This window comes from Microcebus murinus, chromosome 17, assembly GCF_040939455.1.
Source record: "Microcebus murinus isolate Inina chromosome 17, M.murinus_Inina_mat1.0, whole genome shotgun sequence".
Classification (NCBI taxonomy): domain Eukaryota; kingdom Metazoa; phylum Chordata; class Mammalia; order Primates; family Cheirogaleidae; genus Microcebus; species Microcebus murinus.
Genome location: NC_134120.1, coordinates 7,016,693 through 7,038,468, shown reverse-complemented (window position 1 = coordinate 7,038,468; position 21,776 = coordinate 7,016,693). Strand labels below are relative to the sequence as shown.

At 39.1% G+C, this 21,776-nt stretch overlaps 1 protein-coding gene across 1 annotated transcript in view; it reads left to right on the top strand.

The window, feature by feature from the left end:
* Positions 1–212: 212 nt before the first annotated feature.
* The window catches only part of SOCS6 (suppressor of cytokine signaling 6), a 32,595-nt gene continuing 11,031 nt past the window's right edge, over positions 213–21,776 (top strand). The window contains exon 1 of the mRNA XM_012780001.3: positions 213–444. The gene's annotated coding sequence lies outside the window, so the exon portion shown is untranslated. The remainder of the gene's footprint in view (positions 445–21,776) is intronic.

Below are 21,776 nucleotides of genomic sequence, written 5' to 3'. Positions count from 1 at the left end.
AAACACCGGCCGCCCGCGGGCACCGGCGGAGGGGCGCCGGGCGGGGACGCGGCTCGGGACCCCGCCCCCAGCCCCGGTCCCGGCCGGCCGCCCCGCCCGCCCCACGACCCCCGGCCTGGCGACCCCGCCACCCCGCACCCCAGCGCCGGGGCGCCGCTCCCCGCCCCCCACGTGCCCGCCCCGCCGGCCCCCGCCCCGCGCCGGACGCCCCGCCTGTGCCGCGGGCCCGAGGAGTGGGCGCGGGGCGGCCCGCTCGGCTCCTCCGCACCCGCTCCCGCTCCCGCCCGGGCCGAGGCGCCGCGGCCGCGCGCCCCTCCTGGAGGAGAAGGAGGAGGAGGAGAAGGAGGAAGGAGGCGGGAGGAGGAGTTGCCGGAGAGGCGAGCGGAGGACTGGCGCGGCAGTCGCGCCGGCGCGGGGCGAGGAAGCGGAGCAGGGCCGCCGCCGGTGAGCGTCTGTGGGGCGCAGGCAGGAGGCAGGGGCTGGGTTTCGCTTTCCGCCTCCCTTTCTCCTCAGCCCCAGTCCCTGGCCGCCAGGCTCGTTGCTCCTGGGGCCGCGGGGTCGGGCCCGGCGCGAGCTGGGCCGGGAGGCCGCCGGGCACGGGCTGCGGCGGAGAGGCTGGGTCAGCGCGAGGCCCTGCGCCGCCTCGGCGGGTCCGCGGGCGGGCGCCGGAGGCCGGAGTCGGGGCGGGGAGACGGAGCGGCGGCCGGGCCGGGCGGGCGGGCGGCGGTCTGTGGCGGGCTGAGGCCTGCGCGGCCGCGGGCGGCACTTCCCGACCCCTCGGCCTCTGCGGCCGCGGCGCGCCGGGCCGAGGCCGCCGCCTTTGTTGCCCGCAGCTCGCCCGGGAGAGGCCGGGGCTCGGCGAGGCCTGGGCGGCGGCGCGGGGCCTGCGCCTCTCTGCCCCCGACCCCCGCCTCAGACCCGCCGGGCCCGGGGTCCGGGGCGCAGGGAGGCCGCAGGCGCGAGACGGGCCGGGGGCCGCGGCGCGGGGATCGGCGGGGACCGGCCGCGGCCCTGCGTCCGCGCCGCCGCCGCCCCGCCGTGAGGTGGTGTCGGGGGCGAGGTTTCAAGTGCCGGCCGGGACTCTGGTCTGGGAGGGTGCTGCCGGAGAGCGTGGACTTGCACGGTGCGGGAAATGCAGGATGGTGGGATTTTAAACTTGCTCTTGGAACCGAGACAGGCCTTAATTTTCAGTTGGCTTCAGGAGTTGGCAACTTCAGGTACACCATTGTGGCTCGTGTAGCAGAACTATTGACGTTTCTCAGTGGCAGGTCCTGGCACAAAACTTAGGATGTGTGCAGTCATGTGTATGCCAGTGTAACGTTTAGTCGGAATGTGAGATTTGGGTTTCCCCCGTCCCCACTTTTTGGAATTAAGGTCCAGGTGGGAGTCTGTGGTAGAACTCAGGCTTCCGGCAGTGGAATAAATAACGTCGATTTCAGTCCAGCAGACACTTCTTGCACAGCTACCCACATGAGGCAACATGCTGCTGTGCATGAGGATCGAGAAAATACAAATTACAGTAATAACGCGAGTTAAAACACTCTAAACGTTTCCTAAGTACGTTTTTAATTTACTGTGTTCTTGGAATAAAGATACGTTTGTAATCAAACAAAAGTAAACTTCTGTCTCAGGATGAAATGTCTGACATGTTCTCAACCATAGTAGGCAGCAATTTATTTTGACTTTTTTTTTAATGCCACCAACTCACAACATGAAATCCGCTTAGCTTATTTGAATGAATGAATTTTAAATGGAATACTTAGTGCTGTGGAGAGTCAGCCTTATTTAAAAACCTAAATGGCATTTCTTACCAGTTTTCACAAAACCCCAAAAAAGTAGTCTGTGATGCTTTCCCCTGTGCTTTCTAATTTCTCCTCATCCTGCATGCATGGTTATGGTGAGGTTCCGTATCCACACCTGCTCTAAACAGACTATGTGCCCTTAGCCCTTTGATTCCATCACCCTCTCCAAGCCTTTCTTGTTGTCTTGGAGGAAGCTGGTTCCTGGACAGCGGACTTGATAAGGTATAATAATTTATTATCTGGAGCTTGACAAGTGCTTTCTTTTCACTTTGTGGCCTGGGTAAGGATCAGCCCGGTTATTCACCCAGACCTTTGCTCATTTTAGGACTTCATTCAGCATCTCTTTTGAAGCATTTTCTCTTTTACTTTTATTATTATCATTTTAAATACTCTCTAAATTGGTAGCAAGTCCCTGGCCTTGCCACTTTCCTGATAGTGGAAGGCAGGCTGGCCTTAAACACTGCCTCCCACCCAAGGGCAAACCCCTTAGGGTGTCGCTTGTTGCCCTCTCTTGGCAGGCCACCTGCAGGGAGTGTTAAGGAAGGGATTGGGGTGGCCCTGTCTGGGGTGTTGGGTGGAAAAACTCTGCTGTACTGGCTGGATTTCTGGTCATTCGGCCCTCTTTTTAGGGAAGAGAGAGCAAGTATTTTCTTAAGACAATCTTGTTATAAGATTGTGTCCTCAGAGAAAACCCTACTAGTTTTCTCCATTGTAGCCAGTTTTCAGGAAACTTCTTTGCTATTAATAGTATCTTTTATTTTGCTCATAGAAGTAATTGTGTGATCTTATTTTAAAAGTCATATAGATGGTCCCCAATTTAAGATTTTTTGATTTTATGATGGAGTGAAAGATAAGTGCTTTCAGTATGCTCCTCAACTTATGTCCTGATAAACTCCCACCATAAGGTTTGACTTGATATTTTCAACTTACAGTGGGTTTATTGGGAGGTAACCCCATTGTTAAGTTGAGGAGCACTTGTACTCTGAAAAAGGGGGAAATGTTATGTATTTCTGAATTTGTGGAAATTACCATTATTTTCTCTGGTAAATATGCTATCGCGAGAAATGAGATGATACACAGATACATACATATAGTCTAGTGTAGCTAATGGATATGTATATACCCTATTTTAGTGCTTAATAAAGGCAGGTAAGTAAATGAGCTAGAGGTAAGAAGACAACCTTTTGCCATTTTCTGTTTGTTGCATCCTTTATAGGAAGTGAAGATTGTCTATTTTAGTTCTCTGTCCTCATCCCTGACCTCTTCAGATCTGGAAATGGCACATCTTTGGTGTCTGAGTACTTTTGTAAAATTATTCCTTTTACAACGAAGAAATGTCTTAATACCAGTATATGTCATAAAAAGGGGAAACATATGATTAGATTGATCAAAATAATTATTCAGGTATTAAAAGAGAAACAACAATGGGACATGTTTTATATTGTTTTGAGAGTGAAATTGTCACTAGTGTTTTAATGGGTAATTTAATATGTTCAGCATGTTGATTTAGCTACTAAGTATGAAGGCTTTAAGACTGAGGGCACCTTTACTTAAACTGACTTCAGGGTTTTCACTGATCCACACAAACATTAGATTTTACTTTCCTTGGGACAATTGCTTTTAGGTGGCTATTGGTCTTGTTGATGTTTCAATAATAGACATACTTTGGTAAAGTCATTTAAGAGTTTACTTCCCATGCACAGAGGACATTTTGGAGGTGTTGGAGCATGCATTTACTAGGCTCTGTGACCCTGAATGGGTTTTATATACCCTGTGAATCTTTTTTTTTTTTTTTTTTTGGAGACAGAGTCTCGCTTGTTGCCCAGGCTATAGTGAGTGCCTTGGCGTCAGCCTAGCTCACAGCAACCTCAAACTCCTGGGCTCAAGTAATCCTCCTGCCTCAGCCTCCCGAGTACCTGGGACTACAGGCATGCGCCACCATGCCCGGCTAATTTTATATATATATATTAGTTGGCCAATTAATTTCTTTCTATTTATAGTAGAGACGGGGTCTCGCTCTTGCTCAGGGTGTTTTCGAACTCCTGACCTCGAGCAATCTGCCCGCCTGGGCCTCCCAGAGTGCTAGGATTACAGGCGGGAGCCACCTCTCCCAGCCTACCCTGTGAATCTTATTGCTCATATGGGACTAAAGTGGAGATAGTAATCCATCTCATAAGAGTTGTAGGGAGTATATATTTTATTTAAAGTAAAACCTAAACTATTTACCATCAAGCACAAGATTTCTGCCTGGTTCTGAAATGCCATTTCATTTCAGCCTAGTTCTGCACTTTATCTTGAACGACCTGCTTGGCCTTACTGTGGAGTAATGGCCTAGTCTTTTTCTTCCTCAGCATTTTAAGCTGCTTCCTGAACACCTCCCACCATTGACATGGTAGTTCTGTTTGCCTACATGTTCTTCAGTGGTTCTCCTGGTGTTTGGTTCAGTTTTAGATCTTTAACACCAGTGTCACCACCTCAGAGAAACCTTGCTTGACTACCTTATGGCTCCTTCATTAATCCCAAGTAATGAACTTGTATGTTTCCTTCATAACATTTATTACTGGCCTGGTTCTTTTCCCCCTCCCTTCCAATATAAGTTCCATGATATCAGAATGCTGTGGTCTGTCTGTCTCTTTTGTTCTCCTAACACAGCCACCAGGCCTGGTCATGGAGTAGTGATGTGGTGTATAAAAGAGCACTTTTCATATTGTTATCTATACATTAAAGGCAAAGAGATTCTGTATAGATCTTAGAAAGCTGTTGGTGTTTTGTGTTGTTTATCCCTGTTGGAGCTGATCTGCTAGCAGAATAAATCACAGTGCTAATAAAGCCAAAGTTCTTGTAATTACATGACCCAAAACAGCTCCGCTTTTAGAACTGTCTACCTGTAGAGCCACAGTGTGTGTCTGAGTTGACTCATGTACCAGACTGACTTATAGTGTACATGCACAGATCTTCATCACTTTTGGAAGTATAGTTATTTACAGTGTGTGGAAACTAACCATTCCAAAGCACATTTCCCTTAGTGTATTAGTTTACATAGCTTAGTAAAATAAAAGCGCTGTTATGTGGAACCTCCTGGCATCCTCAGCTTTCTGATGCAGAATTAAGCAAGAAGGAAAAACTCATTTGGAATTAGAAAAGCCAGAGACCTAGAAGACTTCAGTTGTAACAAATGAAGGCAGTCTCTCATGGGAATGTAGATGTCTAGGTTTTAATTTCAGCACTTGCTTGGATTCTATAGGTTATTTTTTTTAACTTTAAGGTTTTTTTGGCTTTAACTATAAAATAATAATAGTGTTTTTCTCAGAGTTAGTGTGAAAATTAAATGAGATAATGAATGTAAATGTATTAGTTCAGTGCCTGGAATATAACAAGTGCTAATAGCAATAATTACTTTAAAGACACTATGATTAGTCAAAAGGAGTATTCTGATTAATCAGCAATATCTGTGTAAGACTTGGGTTTTCTTATTAAGGAAGCCTAGTGTGGGAAAGGGTGTGAGACCAAAGGGGCAAAAAAAAATAAAAAGGAAATAAAAGAGGAAAACTAATGGGAGTCTATGGTAGTATGAGTGGTGATGCAGGTTACCAGAATGGTGAGGATTACAAGTGGTCGCAGTCATCACCAGCTCATGTAGTGGATTGTGGTGTTCAGCGGTGTGTGTGTGTGGGGGGGTCATTGCAGTTGACTGGTGGGAGATCTAGAACAAAAAGGTGCTGTACTTGGCCTTCTCTGCAGAACTTTCTGCTCTGATTATGTTTGTTCTAATATTGTTTTATCACTCTTAATAGCCACTGTACTAAAATATTTTCTTAAAATTATTAAAAACGCATCACACTTGAAGACTGTTTGGGGGTGATTATATCATTTTCCCAGCAGTGGACTCTTGAATATAGAGAAGAAAAGCAAGAAGAGAAGACAGGATATATCTGGAGGCCTGGGAGGCAGATAATGATCTGAACAAAGTGAACCCTACCAGTGTCACTATGCCATCTTGAAATTTTCCAACGAGTAAATTTGGTTATCTGGAGGGGCTTTCAACTATGTACAGCAGTTCGTGACAGCATGAGACTACATTTAATATACACACTGTGCTTAAAATATCTCTAGAATTATCTAGACAAGGTATATTCAGTTGCTATAGACAGCCAATTATTTGATGCTGCTTATAGTGTACATATAGTGATTTTTGTGGTGGACATTATTCTGACCACGCCAGTAAAATGCTGGATGGTTGAAGCAACAGGGTTTTTTAAACTTTTAAAGTAAGATGAATTCTAATGGGTAGATTTGTTGCTTTGAATGTATGTTATTTTCCTTGTGTAAAGTTTGTTTTGATGTTTATAATAATGGTGTTTATTATTAAAGCTTAATTTTGATTTTAAATATATTTAAATGGAATATTACCATCCCTTTGACAATAGGCATGTTCATCTGTTGACATTACTTTTAAAGTTAAAAAAGTGTTTAAAATTTTTTTCTGCGTTTAGGGAATAACATTATTATCAAATACTACAGACAGAATATGTAAGCAAGTGCCAATGTGTAGAATTCTACTAGGATTTCAGTGGCTTTATGCATTTGCAGAATTACTGCATTTTAGAGCTAGAACCTTACCAGTTATAGACTATCTTCATCCTTACACAGATGATGAGGAAGTTGGAACTAAGTGGTTGTGTAATCTGCCCAAGGCTACAGATCATATTACTAGTAGATTTCAGAGTCTGTTGTAGCAACTCTTCTTGTCATTGATGTAGATGTTTTAATTTAATCCTGAGAGCTGGGGAATTTAGATTTGTGTCTTCGTGGAGGATATTCCAGTTGAGCTGGCTCTTGGAGGGTGACCTGTGTTTGACTGGGGAAAGATGCAAAACAAGGATAGTATCTAAACCAGAGTGAATAGCAGGATCCTGTATCATCAGCCTAGGAAATCTTTTCTGTTTCCTGTGTGAGGTTCCTTATTTTTCTGTTTCTTAGTTTACTTCCTTAATTCTGTGGAGCTCATCCTCTTAGTAACTTCTGAGAAAGGTGATGGGGGAAATATATCTTTTGAGACCTTGCATATCAGAAAATGTCTATGTTCTAAGTATTTGGTTTATGCCTGGCTGTGTGTAGAATTCAAAGTTAACATTTTAGTCAGGATAGAACAGGTTATTTGGCAGTGACAGATGACCTCTGAAATCTCAGTGTACATATGAGGTCTGTATCTTGCTTTCACCAAGTCTGCAGTAGGCTTTGGCTCCTCCTGGCCTCTCCTTCTGGACCCTGTCTGGTTTCATGTGTGGTTCCCGTGGCAGATACAGGTGTTCTTACAGGTCACACTCTGACAGTCTGCTGGCCAGAACCAGTCCTAGGCCCCTGCAAGGATGCCAAGAAATGTTGACAAGTACAAGGAGAATCATTGAACTGTAAATGGGTGTCATAGTTGAAAGTAATGTTCTCTTGGAGTTGTAGAGGCATTGCTACACTGTTTTCTGGCTTTCTGTGTTACTGTAAAGTCAGTTGCCACCTGTTTCCCAGGCATTTGTATGTTAAGTCCTTTCTTTCTCTTTCCTAGAAGCTTTTTGGGACCTTTGTATTATCTACTAAAGACTAAAATTTCAACATGGTTCTTCTTTGGATGTACTGAGCATTCCATGGATCCTTTCAATTTGATGTTTCTGAGTTCTAGGAAAATTTTAGAAATATCTTTTATAATTTCTTCCCTTTCATTTTCTTTCTTTTTGCCCCTTGTCTGAAACTCCTGGATTGAACTATTTTCTTACCTTTCTTTTCTTTTTTCTTTTTTGAGGCAGAATCTCACTCTGTTGCCCAGGCTAGAGTGCTGTGGCATCAGCCTAGCTCACAGCAACCTCAAACTCCTGGGCTCAAGCAATCCTCCTGCCTCAACTTCCCAACTTAGCTGGGACTACAGGCATGCCCCACTATACCCAGCTAATCTTTTCTGTATATATTTTTAGTTGGCCAATTAATTTCTTTCTATTTTTATTAGAGACTGGGTTTCGCTCTTGTTCAGGCTGGTTTTGAACTCCTGGCCTTGAGTGATCTGCTTGCCTTGGCCTCCCAGAGTGCTAGGATTACAACGCATGAGCTACTGTGCCCAGCCTATTTTCTTACTTTTTCTCTCATTTTTTCAGTGTTTTTTTTTTTTTTTTTCTTTTTTTTGGGGGAGGCGGTTGCTTCAAATTATCTTTCATTGAATCTTTAATTTCAGTTATGGGAGTTTTTGTTGTCTAACTGTTGTCCCCACCCCGTGTTTTTAAAAAAATAGTATCTGACTCTTGTTTCAGATTTGTGATACCTTTTTTTCAGGCTGGTTTTTTGTTGTCTTCCCTTCTGGCAGTCTTAGATTTCAATTTCCTCCAGTTTGTCTAAGCCAGTTAATACTGTTATCATCCGCTGTAATTTGCTTCCCAGTTTTCATTGTTCCTGTGCTTTTGGGGGATAATGGAGGTAAACAAGTGTATGTTTAATCAGGAGCTCTTCTAAATTTTTTTTTCTTTTTAAAGAGTTTTTGTTTGTTTTGTTAGCATCGGTGAATATTAAAATCTTTATTTTTGGGGAAAACCAAGTTAATATTTAAGTAAAGTAGTGTGTTTTCAGTTAGTGCTCTCATGAAGCTGCACCTGTGTCACTGAGCTCTAATTAAATTTATGAAATGCCTTTTGATTTATAGTAGGTAACATGAATTATTTGAATTATTTTAAATTGGACTATTTTAAAAGCATCAGGAGATCTCGTCTTTGACAGTCAAATTGTCATTTTGTAATGTAAGCAATCTTTTCCATTTTGTAAGATTTTTATATTATTTGCTTAGGGATATATTAATTTGACTAATTATTGCTTTTCAAGATCCCCTTTAGCTCTTAATGATCAATGAATGAAATTTACATTGGCTCCTAATATATATTTAATAATATATTTTGTGTGGATTACTTTTTGTATCCCAAATGTGTTAGTCTAAATTCCATTCTTAGTTTGGGCGTACCTTAGAAAATGAGGAAAAGATTAATTTAACTAAAAGCTCACATTCTCTAATGCAAACTGAATGAAAAAATCTTATATGTTCTATGCAAAAGCACTTGAATAATTGACAAATTGGTTTTTAAATGGAACCTTTTGTGTTAAGATTGAAAGGCTCAGAGCAGTCAAAGCAATTGTGTTACTTTTCAATTACTTTTATATGCCAGTTGCCTTTCAGAAGTTAAAAATTTTTGCTTTAGTTCAATACATTTGAGTTTTTATATATAAACAAATGACTTTAAATCTTGAAGAGAATGAAAAGTGGTGAAGGAACTTCATCAAAGCACCAGAACAAAAACAGCAAGCATAGAAACATAGGTCTTTTTTGTACCCTTCGTAACCCTTTGCACTCGTTTGCTTTTTTCTCGATTCCTTTATTCTACTTGGGATTTAATTTTTTAAATACCTCAGATTTTACAAAGTGTGGCAGTAGAATAAAAAACTGGAGTTTCGTTTCATACAAACTTATTTATTTGGATTTTTTAATATTTCAAATTAATGATACAAAGAGTAATTTTAATGTCTATAATTTTTCATGGTGTGATATCTTTTGAAACATTCACCCACATGAAGACCTGGTTTACATTCACATGTTTCACAAATATAAATTGTCTCTCTTCTTCCTCCTTTGATTTTTCTGTTAGAAAGAACAACACAATCTTTGTGTTTTTTGTTAGGGTGAGGTATGATTATATGGAGCTTTCCATCTAAACGTTGCTCTCAGTTAGTGGATAATAATCTACTCCTGGAAGTGAGTGTACCATCTCTGCATTTACATTTTACTTGTCCTTTCATGCTAATGAAAACAAGAAAAGATACTGGAAAAATAGACAAAAATCCCTCTTCCCCCTGCGGCGAAACTACGTGTCGAGTGTGACACGAGCTGCTACCGATGAGCAACTTGACATCCAGGGTCAAAGGGTTAATGGTTCATAGTTAGTCAAAATTTCCCAAAAGATCTTAGCTACCTGGTAGTTTAATTAGTGAGGTCATATTTTTTCATAGGCAATGAAAGTGGTGAGATTTTTTTTAGGGAATTTGCTATATTTTTAACTAAGATAATTCTGTTGACATTTATTAAAATGTTAAATATTGGCTTTTAATTTGTAATTGTCAGCTATGTTTATATAGGTGAATTGTAATAAAACAACTACATATAAAATAATACTTTACATTTCTTATCCTAGAGGTCAGGATGCCTTATATAAGAAAGCATTACAATAGATATTTCCATTATACCAGAAAGTATCACAGTAGATACTTTTAAACTGTCATCTGTAATTATACCTTAGCCAATAAGGTGAGGATATAGGGGTCATGAAGGATCTTAATAATAATAAGTTGGGGTACTGCATTTTCGATGTGTGAATGATTTCCTTTGTCAATGCTGCCCAAGTCTGCACTGATTGAAGACTGAGAAAACTATTAATTTGTTGAAATGTATAATTATTTTATAAGAGACCCAACCCAGGTACACAGAGTGAAGATAAAAGTCTGATTTATTCCTTGTGATTTGTTTCCAACAACAACCAATTCTCCAGCCTGACAGCTGGGTGTCCAGCAATTCATTTCAGTTCTGACACTACCCAGAGTTAGCAGAGACCCCACAGGTTAAGGGCACAGTCCCATAAGACTGCCTCCATTTCGGATGCCAGTCGCAAGTCCTAGGTCACTCATACTTCAGACTGACTGGCTATGAATCAGGCTCCCACGAGATCTTCCTCCTCAGAGTAGATAATTTGCTAGAACCAATCATAGGACTCAGAAAAACACTTTATTTACATTTACTGGTTTATTATGAAGGATACAGAGCAGGAACAGCCAAATGGAAGAGACACATAGGACAAAGTATGGGGTAATGGGGAGCTTCCGTGCCCTCTTGGGTGGGGGCACTTCCCAGCCTCCTCATGTTCAGAAGCTTCCCAGTCTAGTTGTTGAAGAGTTTCTGTAGAGCTCAATCTCTAACCCTCCTCTTACCTCTCCAGGTTAGGGGATGGGGCTGCAGGTTCCTGCACTCCAATTGCTTGGTCCTTCAGGTGACCAGCCCCATCCGGAGGAGCTCAGTGGGAGGCCCACCCTAAATCACCACATTAGCATAAACTGTGGCGTGATTGAAAGGGCTTGTTCTGAATAACAAAAGATACTTCTATCAGGAAATTCCAAGGGTTTAGGAGATCTGTGCTGGGAACTGGGGACAAAGACCAAATATTTCTTATTTTACTGCATTTTTTTGAATTGGTAAGTGCCTAGACTGGTGGAAAAATCTACGTATTAGAAATTTAATATATACAATTGGCCCTCTGTATCTATGGGTTCTGTGTCCACAGATTCAACCAATTCTGGATAGAAAATATTCAGGAAAAAAAGCAATAAAACATAATACAACAATAAAAATAATACAGTGATACAAAATAATACAGATTAAAGAAACATAAATATTTACTTTGTATTAGGTATTATACATAATCTAGAAATGATTTAATGTATACAGGAAGATGTGCATAGGTTATATGCAAATACTGTGCCATTTTATATAAGGGACTTGAGCATCGTCTGGTTTTGGTATGGGCAACACGTTCTGGAACCAACCCTCTGCGGATACTGAGGGATAACTGTATATACACAAAGACAATGGTGAATTGATATATATAGGTGTACTACTTTTAAGAGGCAACCTGTTAAAATCTGAATAAAAAAATTAAGGAGAGGTGAATACTCATTAATCAATTCTTATAAGCCAGCTCCATTAACATTTTTAGATGATTGAAGTTATGAACATTTGTTTCATATTCAATTTATAACACAGTTACAGTGAAGGATGTTTGGAAATGCTAACCTAAAAATTATCCATTGTAGGTTAAACATCAGAGTGTCTATTCATATTTTTATTATTTTCATTGAATCATATATTCTTAGAACTGAACATGATTTAGAGATGAACCCTCTTTTTGTTTTTTTGTTTTTTTTGAGACAGGGTCTCAATCTGTCACCCTGGTTAAAGTACAGTGGTTGCTGCTCACAGCAACCTCAAACTCCTGGGCTCAAGTGATCCTCCTGACTCAGCCTCCTGAGTAGATGCGAGTACAGCCATGTCGCCGAGCTATTTTTTTTTTTTTTTTTTTGAGACAGAGTCTCACTCTGTTGCCCATGCTAGAGTGCTATGGCATCAGCTTAGCTCACAGCAACCTCAAACTCCTGGGCTCAAGCAATCCTTCTGCCTCAGCCTCTCAAGTAGCTGGAACTGCAGGCATGCGCCACCATGCCCGGCTAATTTTTTCTATATATTTTTAGTTGGCCAATTAATTTCTTTCCATTTTTAGTAGAGACGGGGTCTTGCTCTTGCTTAGGCTGGTCTTGAACTCCTGACCTTGAGCAATCCTTCCATCTCAGCCTACCAGAGAGCTAGGATTACAGGCGTGAGCCACAGCGCCTGGCCTAATTTTTGTATTTTTGATAGAGACGGGGTCTCACTCTTGCTCAGGCTGGTCTCAAACTCCTGCACTCAAGCAATCCTCTGGTCTTGGCTGCCCAGAATGTTAGGATTACAGGCGTGAGCCACTGTGCCCAGCCTAACCTTATTTTATGTGGGGATTCCCTCAGTGTCACCCAGCAAATGTAGGCTAGTGCTTCCCCGTATTTTGTGTCAATAGCCTACAGAGTGGGAGTGAATAACTTGAGAATTTATCAGAATTTATGCTATAAATGAAAATTCATTGTTAAGTTATTCAATTTAAAATCATATGGCAACTTTAAGTTCATTTTTCTTAACTTGGTTGTATTCAAATTTTTGTATCCACCTTTGTAGCCATGCAGGTATTCGTGTTACTTTTTAAAGTAGAGCCTGAGCTTACTGTGGTAAGATCTGGAGGCCCTGAAAGAAGTCAGAACAATTGTGTTACATTAATTATGTTTCAGTTATTTTTATTTGCATGTAGTTGTCAGGAACTGTGGAAGATCTGAGATTTTACCCTCCATACAGGCTAAGAGTTTCTTGAATACTGGCAGAAAACATGAGACCCCTGGGTCAGAGATAAAGGACCTTAATACTCAGGTAGTAGCAGTAGCCAGTGTCAGCATCTGCTGCTGAGCACCAGTGCCTTGTAAGGAGTCAAAGAAGAGAGCAAGACCACTAATTAGGAGGTGGTTGCAGTAATGCAGGTGAGAGAGGACAGTAGTTTGGACCTGTGTAGTGGTAAAAAGGTTGGATTTTGCATATGTTTTGAAGGTAGCTGAGATTGGGATTTCATGACATATGAGATGTGAGGTGTGGGAGAAAAGAGCCAAGGATGATTCCAAATGTTTTGAGCAGTTGGAAGAATGGAGTAGCCATAATGGAAATGGGAAAGCCTGCAAGTAGAGCAGGTTTTTGGACAGGCGGGAATAATCCAGAGTTTAGTTTGCACATGTTAAGTTTCAGATGTCTTATCAAGACTTCGGAAGTGCGGTGTCAAGGAGTTGAATATAACTAGTCTGTAAATGAAGACAGAAATTTGGGAGCGGAGGGCACATAGATGCTATTTATTGCCATGAAATTAGTGAAATTACTGAGAGGTGTGAGTGGAGATGAAAAAAAGAGGTGACCAAAGTCCAGGTGCTGCTGTGCTCCACCATAAAGAGGTCACAGGGAACCTAACTAGCAAAGGAGTCTGAGAAAGAAACCATGAGACAGTGGGTGCGCTTGTATCAAAGAAGTAATACTGTATCAAGGGAAAGGAGTGGTCAGCTATGTGAATTATAGCCTCTAAGATAAGGACTGAGAATTGATGCTGCATTTGCAATGTGGACACCATTGGTGGCCTTGAAAAAAGTAGCTTCTGTGTGATGGTGGTTGAGAAGGCTTTGGTGTGGGCATAAGAGAAAGTGGGAGAGGAATCGTAGGCGTAGATACACACAGTTCTCCTGGGGTGTTTTGCTGCAAGGGGAATTAGAGAAGACTAGCTGGTGAGGATGTGGAGTCAAGACAAGTTTGTTTATATATGACAGATAACATTTTTAGGAATGAAGCAATTGAGAGGGGAGATTGTTAGGAGATGAAGTGTGCAAGTCGAGGGTGATGTGCTTTTAGAAAGGTACAGGATACAGTGGATGTGGAAACAGATGTTGGTAAGTTGGTACACGTGGTGGTGTCTAAAGTTTCCTGATGTCCTTCCTTTTCTCACTGAAATAGGACACTGGGCTATCCCCTAAGTTTGGAAACAGGGGAGTAAGTGTTATAGGTGAAAGGAAAGATGAGGGGAGGAGGGTTGGCAAGGAAAGAGAGAGGAATGGACCAGGGAAATGTAGTTTGATTTCCAGGCATCATTAAGGATCTACCTGAGGTGGTTCATGGTCATTAATACAACATGAAACAAGCCTATCAGAGTGGTTCTGTTTTTCTCCAGCCATGTTCAACTGTATGGGTGTAGGTGTGATGTAGACATAGCTATGTTTAACCAATGTTGTGGTTTGGCAATAGAGTTTTCAGAGGAAGAGCAGAGGAAGGGAATTGAAGTATATTGCAAGGGAATGATTGCAGTGGTTAATTGTGGAATATAAGCTGAGTAGGCAGAAAAGGGGCATTGAAAAGCTGATAGGTTTATCACCCGTGTCATTTAGACTGAATATTTAAGGCTAGTCTCTTGACTATCTATACAAAAATTTTTATGTCAGATTTTCAAAATGTTATTTGGGGCAGGTGATGAGAGAGAGGAGACCAAAGCAAAAAAGAAAAAAAAAACAAAAAACAGTAGTCTTATCTGTTGATTTATTTTTTTGTTTGACAGTCATGGTGTCAGTGAAAACCAAGAAAAGTCCTTGCGTTCTGCTTTAAATTGATGAATGTACTCAGCCATTCCTTTCTAAAAAGTAATTTAAGAATGAATAAAACAGATGAATGGATAAAGAAATTGTTATACACATGATAGAATATTATATAGCCATAAAAAGAATGAAATCCTTCCATTTGCAACAACGCGGATGGAACTAGAGGACATTATGTTAAGTGAAATAAGCCAAGCACAGAAAGGCACGTCTTGAAGTTTCCCAAATGTGGGAGCTAACTATTAAAAACAGTTGATCTCATGGAGACAGAGTAGATGATGGTTACTAGAGGCTGGGAAGAGTAGTGCAGAGGGGTGATAAAGTGGGGATGGTTGATGGGTGCAAAAATATAGATAGAGTGAACAATGTTTGAGCACAATGAAGTGACTGTAATCAAGAATAAATTAGAGTATACTTTAACTAAAAGAGTGTGATTGGCATGTTCCTAATACAAAGAAATGATAAATGCCTGAGGTGGTAGATACCCCAATTACCCTGATCTGATCAATTCACATCCTATATCAAAATATCACGTGTACCCTATTAATACATGTGACTGTTATGTACCCATAATAATTAAACGTTTTTTTAAAAAGAACATAAACTCACAGACTTTATGAAAATAGTACCATGTTCATTATAGAATATTTTAAAAATAAAGTATTGAAAATAATATTTGCAAAGAATTCTGCCATCCAGTTACAGTTCTGCTCTACTTCTTTCTTTTGGTCTAGTTTCCGTCCCTATTTCTATCTATATAGTTGAGACCACACTTTACATATAATTTTGTTTCCTGTGTTTTTGCACTTTAAATGAACAGTATGGACTTTCCCCCCATGTTATTTATAACTCTGTATAAATATCAATTTTAGTGGTTCTCTAAAGTTCCATTGTGTAACTGTGCCAGGATTTTGTTTACTGTTCTCATACAGTTGAAAATTAGCATGTTTCTGATTTTTTAAATCGAAATTTATTTTTCATCATAAATAATAATGCAGGGAATGTTTTTATGCCTCGGTCATATTTCTTAAGATTTATAAAGATAGCTATTTATAAAAATAGGTCAAAGAGTATGATTATTTTTAAGAGTCAAATATTGCCAAATTAATTTTGACAACTATTTTAAGATACTTTCAAACAGGGAATATCATTACTTAGAAAAATCTTTGTTGATTGACTTACAAAAAATACCATTACTATTTTAATTTATATTTCTTTGATTCTTAGGGTAAATATTTTTCTGTGAATGTTGAACCAGTTATCTGTGTGGAAAAATGTAAATTAATCCATGCCTCACACATAAATTAGTACTAGATGAATCAAGGATTTAAACGTGAAAAGCAAATCCTCAATACTTTTTTGTAGGAAATACAGGAGAACATAGGATTTCAGTGTCAGAAGAATTACTTAAGACAATACAAGGGGCAAATAATAAAGGAAAACTGATAAATTTGACTAAAGTGAGAAACTTCAGTTCCTCAGATACTACAGAAAGGATAAAAAGTAGAAGTGGAAGTACCACACAGCTGTTAAAAAAGAAAGGGACAGAAACAAGATGACCTATATGAATTGATATGGACTGATTTCTAGGGGTCTGCAGTGTACCTGCCCTATCATAATGGTTTTTTAAATATATATATTTAGCCATGCATTTTAATCATTGCTTTCCCACAATAGGGAAAAAAGAAAAATTTTGTTTAAAAGCCAATCCACTTTCCATTCCTACCAGATATGTATGAGGTTTCCAGTTTTTCTGCATTGTTGCCTTTGTCTTGGTATTGCCATTTTATTGGGTATGTAGTGGTATTTTTTGTGGTTTTAATTTACATTTTGAATGATTAATAATATTAAGGACCTTTTCCACATGCTTATTAGCCATTTGTATGTCTTTGGTAAAAGGTCTGTTCAAGTCTCCTTATTTTTAAAATTGGGTTATTTGATTCAGTTGTAAGAGTTGGTACAAATCCTTGTCAGTTATGATATGCAGATATTCTAGTCTGTGGCATAATTTACTAAGCCAATGTACTAATTTATGTACTAATTTAGTACTAATTTTTCTTAGTGGTTTGTTTTGACTCACAAGCATTTTTAATTGTAATTGTATTGAAGTCTACCTTATCAGAGTTTTTCTTTTATGTATTATTACTTTTGGTATTGTGTCTAAGAACTCTTTGCTCAAACCAAAGATTTGGGCACAAAGATTTTATCTTATAAGTTTTATGTTTTTAACTCTTACATTTAGGTTGCCCGGGCTAGAGTGCCTTGGCGTCAGCCTAGCTCACAGCAACCTCAAACTCCTGGGCTCAAGCAATCCTTCTGCCTCAGCCTCCCAAGTAGCTGGGACTACAGGCATGCGCCACCATGCCCGGCTAATTTTTATATATATATATATATATATATATATATATATATATATATTTAGTTGGCCAATTAGTTTCTTTCTATTTTTAGTAGAGATGGGGTCTTGCTCTTGCTCAGGCTGGTTTCAAACTCCTGACCTTGACCGATGCACCCGCCTGGGCCTCCCAGAGTGCTAGGACTACAGGCGTCAGCCACCACACCCAGCCGTGACTTAATTCTTATATATGGTGTGAGGTTAAAGTTAAAGTTTTTGTTTTTAGCTATCCAGCTGTCCTAGAACCATTTATTGAGAAGACTGTCCTTTCTGCAGTAATTTGTCTTGGCACTTTTCTTGAAAATGAATTGGCAATAAATGTAAAGGTTTATTTCTCTAATAGACTCTCTATTCTGTTCCATTGATGTATATGCCAGTCTCTGTGCCTGTAGCACACTGTCTTGATTACTAAAGCTTTATAAACACTTGTGAAATCGAGTAGTTTAATTTTGTTCTTTTTCAAAATTGCATTTCCATATACATTTCAGGAATGACTTGTCAATGAATCTTCCAATTCATAAACATGTAATCTCTAATTATCATCTTTACTTTCTCTTAGCACTATTTTGTGGTTCTGATAATACAAATCTTGTACTTAGTTTGTTAAATATATTTCTGAGTAATGTATTCTTTGTGCATGGAATTGTTTTCTTAATTCATTTTTGGTTTGTTTGCTGGTAGTTTTGTTGCTTGACTTTTTTAGGCTTGTAAGTTTTTTTTGAATTCCTTAGGTTTTTCTACATATAAAATTGTGTCAGCTATGAATAGAAGCAGTTTCATTTCTTTCTTTGTGATTTGTATGCATTTTTTTTCTTGTTCCACTGGCTCAAACTTTCAGTACAATGTTGAGTAGAGGTAGTGAGAGCAGACATCCTGGTCTTGTTCCCAGTCTTTGGGACTAAGCATTTGGCCCTCACCATTAAGTATGATGTTAGCTGTAAGTTTTTCGTAGTTGCCCTTAATCAGTTTGAGGAGGTTTTCTTCTATTCTTAGCTTGTTGAAAGTTTTGATCATTGTAGACAACATATCTTTGTTTCTTTCTGAAAAAATTCATTCTGACAGTCTACTTTCTGAGTAGGGCAGGCGTCAGCACACTTTTTCTATAAAAGGTCAGATAGTAAAATATGTTAGATTTTTGCCTGCTGTACAAACTTAATGATGCAATTTTATCGTAGTGAGGAAGCAGCAATAGACACATAAAATGAGTGTGGCTTTGTTCCAATACAATTCTTATCTGTGGACACTAAAATTTGAATTTTATATAGTTTTCATGTGTGACAAAATAGCTTTTTAAAATCTTTGTCAAACATTAAATAATATCAAAACCATCTTTAGCTTGTGAACTATACAGAAAGGGTGATAGATTGAATTTTGCCTCTAGACTACAGTTTACTGACTCCTGGAGTAATGGGTCTAGTCCATTCACATTTAACGTAATTACAGATACCATTGGATTTACATCTGTCATTTTGCTTTTGTTTTTTAAAATTTTATTTTTTTTTTTTTTTGCATATTTGCTCCTCTGTTATTATATTCTTTTGTGTTAAGGGCATATTTTCTAGTGTACCAGTTTAATTCCTCTGTTGGCTTTTTGATTTTTTAATAATTTCTGAGTAATGTTTTTGTGGGTCTACCTCAGATCACTGTGCATATCTTTACTTATCATAATTTACTTCAAAATAATCCTGACTCAGTACTGGTGAAATACAGAAACTTGTCTTCAAATGTCTTTTCCTCCCATTCCTTTTAATCATTATTCACATATGTTGCAGCTATGTATGTTGCATGTTACAATCTCAATAACAATGTTATAATTGACTTATAACATTGTTATAACGTATGACAAGGATATTATATTGATTTATACAGTCTCATGCCCTTTGAAGAAGAGAAGAAATGATAAATATATTTACAGTATTTTACATTAACCTATATATTTATCATTTCCAATCATCACCAGATATAATGAATTTTTTGAATTTGAAGTACTTATTTTTGATATTTTTTGTTAAGATAGGTCTGCTACCAATATACTCAATCTTTTTTTATGTGAGAGTGTCTTTATTTCATGTTAACTTTTGTCATGTTTACTCTTAAGTATTGTTGTGTGTGTGTGTGTGTGTGTGTGTGTGTGTGTGTATATATATATATTTATTTATTTATTTTTTTTAAGAAATGGGGAGGTCTTGCTATGTTGCCCAAGCTGGACTTGAACTCCTGGGCTCCAGGGATCCTCCTGCCTCAGCCTCCCAAATAGCTGGATTTGCTGGATAAGGTGTATTCCTGGGGCCATAGATAACAGCCACTGGAAGAGTCTGAGTTGTGGTTGAAGAGGGAAGCAAAATACTGAATTGAGTGTGAGGTATGTAGAATTAGGCAAGGCGTGAAGGGGAATAATTTGCATCATGGGATTAAAAGTGAGGAACAGTTTGGCCAGGCTTATAGGAGATTGATTAAGGAAAGCTGTTTATACTTTTGGCCCTGAGGGTATCATAGTCCTGCTTTTCATGATAACCGAGTGACCGAAACGAATACATGTGTTTCTTTTACCTAGACTGCCTTATTTTACCTGAGGTTTTGCCTAAACATGTAACAGGGTAGAGGAATGGTTCTGTAGCAACATGAAACCTGCTCGATGTTTATAAAAAGGTCTAATGCAGATAATAAGTCAACTGGGCTTCCTGATCCCTTTTCCTATTCACTAGAGGTGCAGTCACTGTTGTTTGTATGTTTTTTGAGACATTTACTGCGCACTTTTAGGCATATAAATATACATATCAATGGGATTATCTTTGCATTTTGTTATAGGTTGCTTTTTTCCAGTAACGTATCTTGGACAGCTTTCTTTATCTGCCTAAGATTTCATTGTATTGATTATAATTAATTAAACTAGATCACTGATTTTTTTTTTTTTTTTTTTTTTTTTTTTTGAGGCAGAGTCTTGCTTTGTTGCACAGGCTAGAGTGAGTGCCGTAGCATCAGCCTAGCTCACAGCAACCTCAAACTCCTGGGCTCAGGCACTCCTCCTGCCTCAGCCTCCTGAGTAGCTGGGACTACAGGCATGCGCCACCATGCCCGGCTAATTTTTTTCTATATATATTAGTTGGCCAATTAATTTCTTTCTATTTATAGTAGAGACGGGATCTCACTCTTGCTCAGGCTGGTTTCGAACTCCTGACCTCGAGCAATCCGCCCGCCTCGGCCTCCCAGAGTGCTAGGATTACAGGCGTGAGCCACCGCGCCCGGCCTAGATCACTGATTCTTGATGTGTAATATTGTTGTTTCCTGATATTTAGGTTAATTCTATATTTTAACCAAGTGAATTGTGCATTAAAAGTCTTGTGTAGTGATTAAGTGGGATCTGGAATCAGTTGTATGATTTTAGGCAAGTGTCTTAATGTCTCTGTACCTCAGCTTCCCTATCTATAATCTGGGAATATTACTGCTACTACTACCACTACTGCTGCTAACTGCAAATACCTGTGTATCCTAATACGTGCTAGGCATTGTTTTAAGGATATCACATGTATTAACACATTTAAACCTCATAACTAACCTGAGTGATATAACCTGTGTTATTTGTAGATCAGATAATTGTTAAACGGTGGAGCTAGGATATAGTACATGAATTTATGCAGTCTGACTCTACGATGTCATACTGGTGCATGCATAGTACCAGACTTACAGGGAAGATTATAAGAATTAATGAGACACAATATATTCAGAAAGCTGAAACCAAGACCCGGCACATACTTAGGCCAATATGTAGCCTGTATTTATCAATATTAGGTCAATGATCGAGTAATGTTAACTTTTTTTAAGAAAATTAATGTTATAGGGAACATTGTACGTCTTCGTTTTTGGCATGAGTATATATCCAAAAGACACATTACTAATAACAGCATAATTACTTGGTTAAAGCATATGCATATGTGAATTTAAAATTTTGACAAAGGTTTTCAAATAAACCTTTACAAGGTTGCACCAATTTATACTTCAGTCATTAGTTAATGAGTGCCCAGTTTGGGATACCCTTCCCAGCATTAAATGTTACTGATTGAACTTTTTCAATCTCATAGGTGAAAATGTTACCTTGTTTTGGTTTGAATTTCCTGATGAGTTAATTTTAAAAATTGTGATATAATTTACATACAGTGAAATCACCTTTTTTAGTTATATAGTTTGTTGACTTTTTTCAAGTGCATTAAGTCCTATAAACACTGCCACAGTCAACATACAGAACAATTCCCATCACCCCCAGATTTTTAAATTTCTTTGTGACTAGTGAATTGAAAATATTTTAGGGTGTTGATTGGCAGCTTGAATTTGTTTTCTTCCTCTCTTGATTGCTTGATTTCTTTCTTGCCTTTCTTCTTTCCTTTTGTCATTCTTTTTGGGTGAACTCATTTGCTTATAGTAGGATTGTTTGCCTTTCTCTTGTTGATTTCTAACAATACAGCCTATGTTACAAAAATTAGTCCTTTGTCAGATATGTTTGCAGTTTTTCTCTGGCTTAATTTTGGTTTTCTTTATGCTATTATTTTTTGTTATTCAGAAATTTATACATTTTGCATTATCAGATTTATCCATCTTTTCCTTTATGGATTCAAGATTTTATGTTATGATAAAAAGGCCTTCTGCAATGCAAGACTTTTTAAAAAAGTTTTTTCTTCAATTTTTATGTTTTTAAAAGATAAATGTTTACTAATCTTTCTGGAATTTCTTTTGACATAAGAAATAAAGTAAGAGCCTTC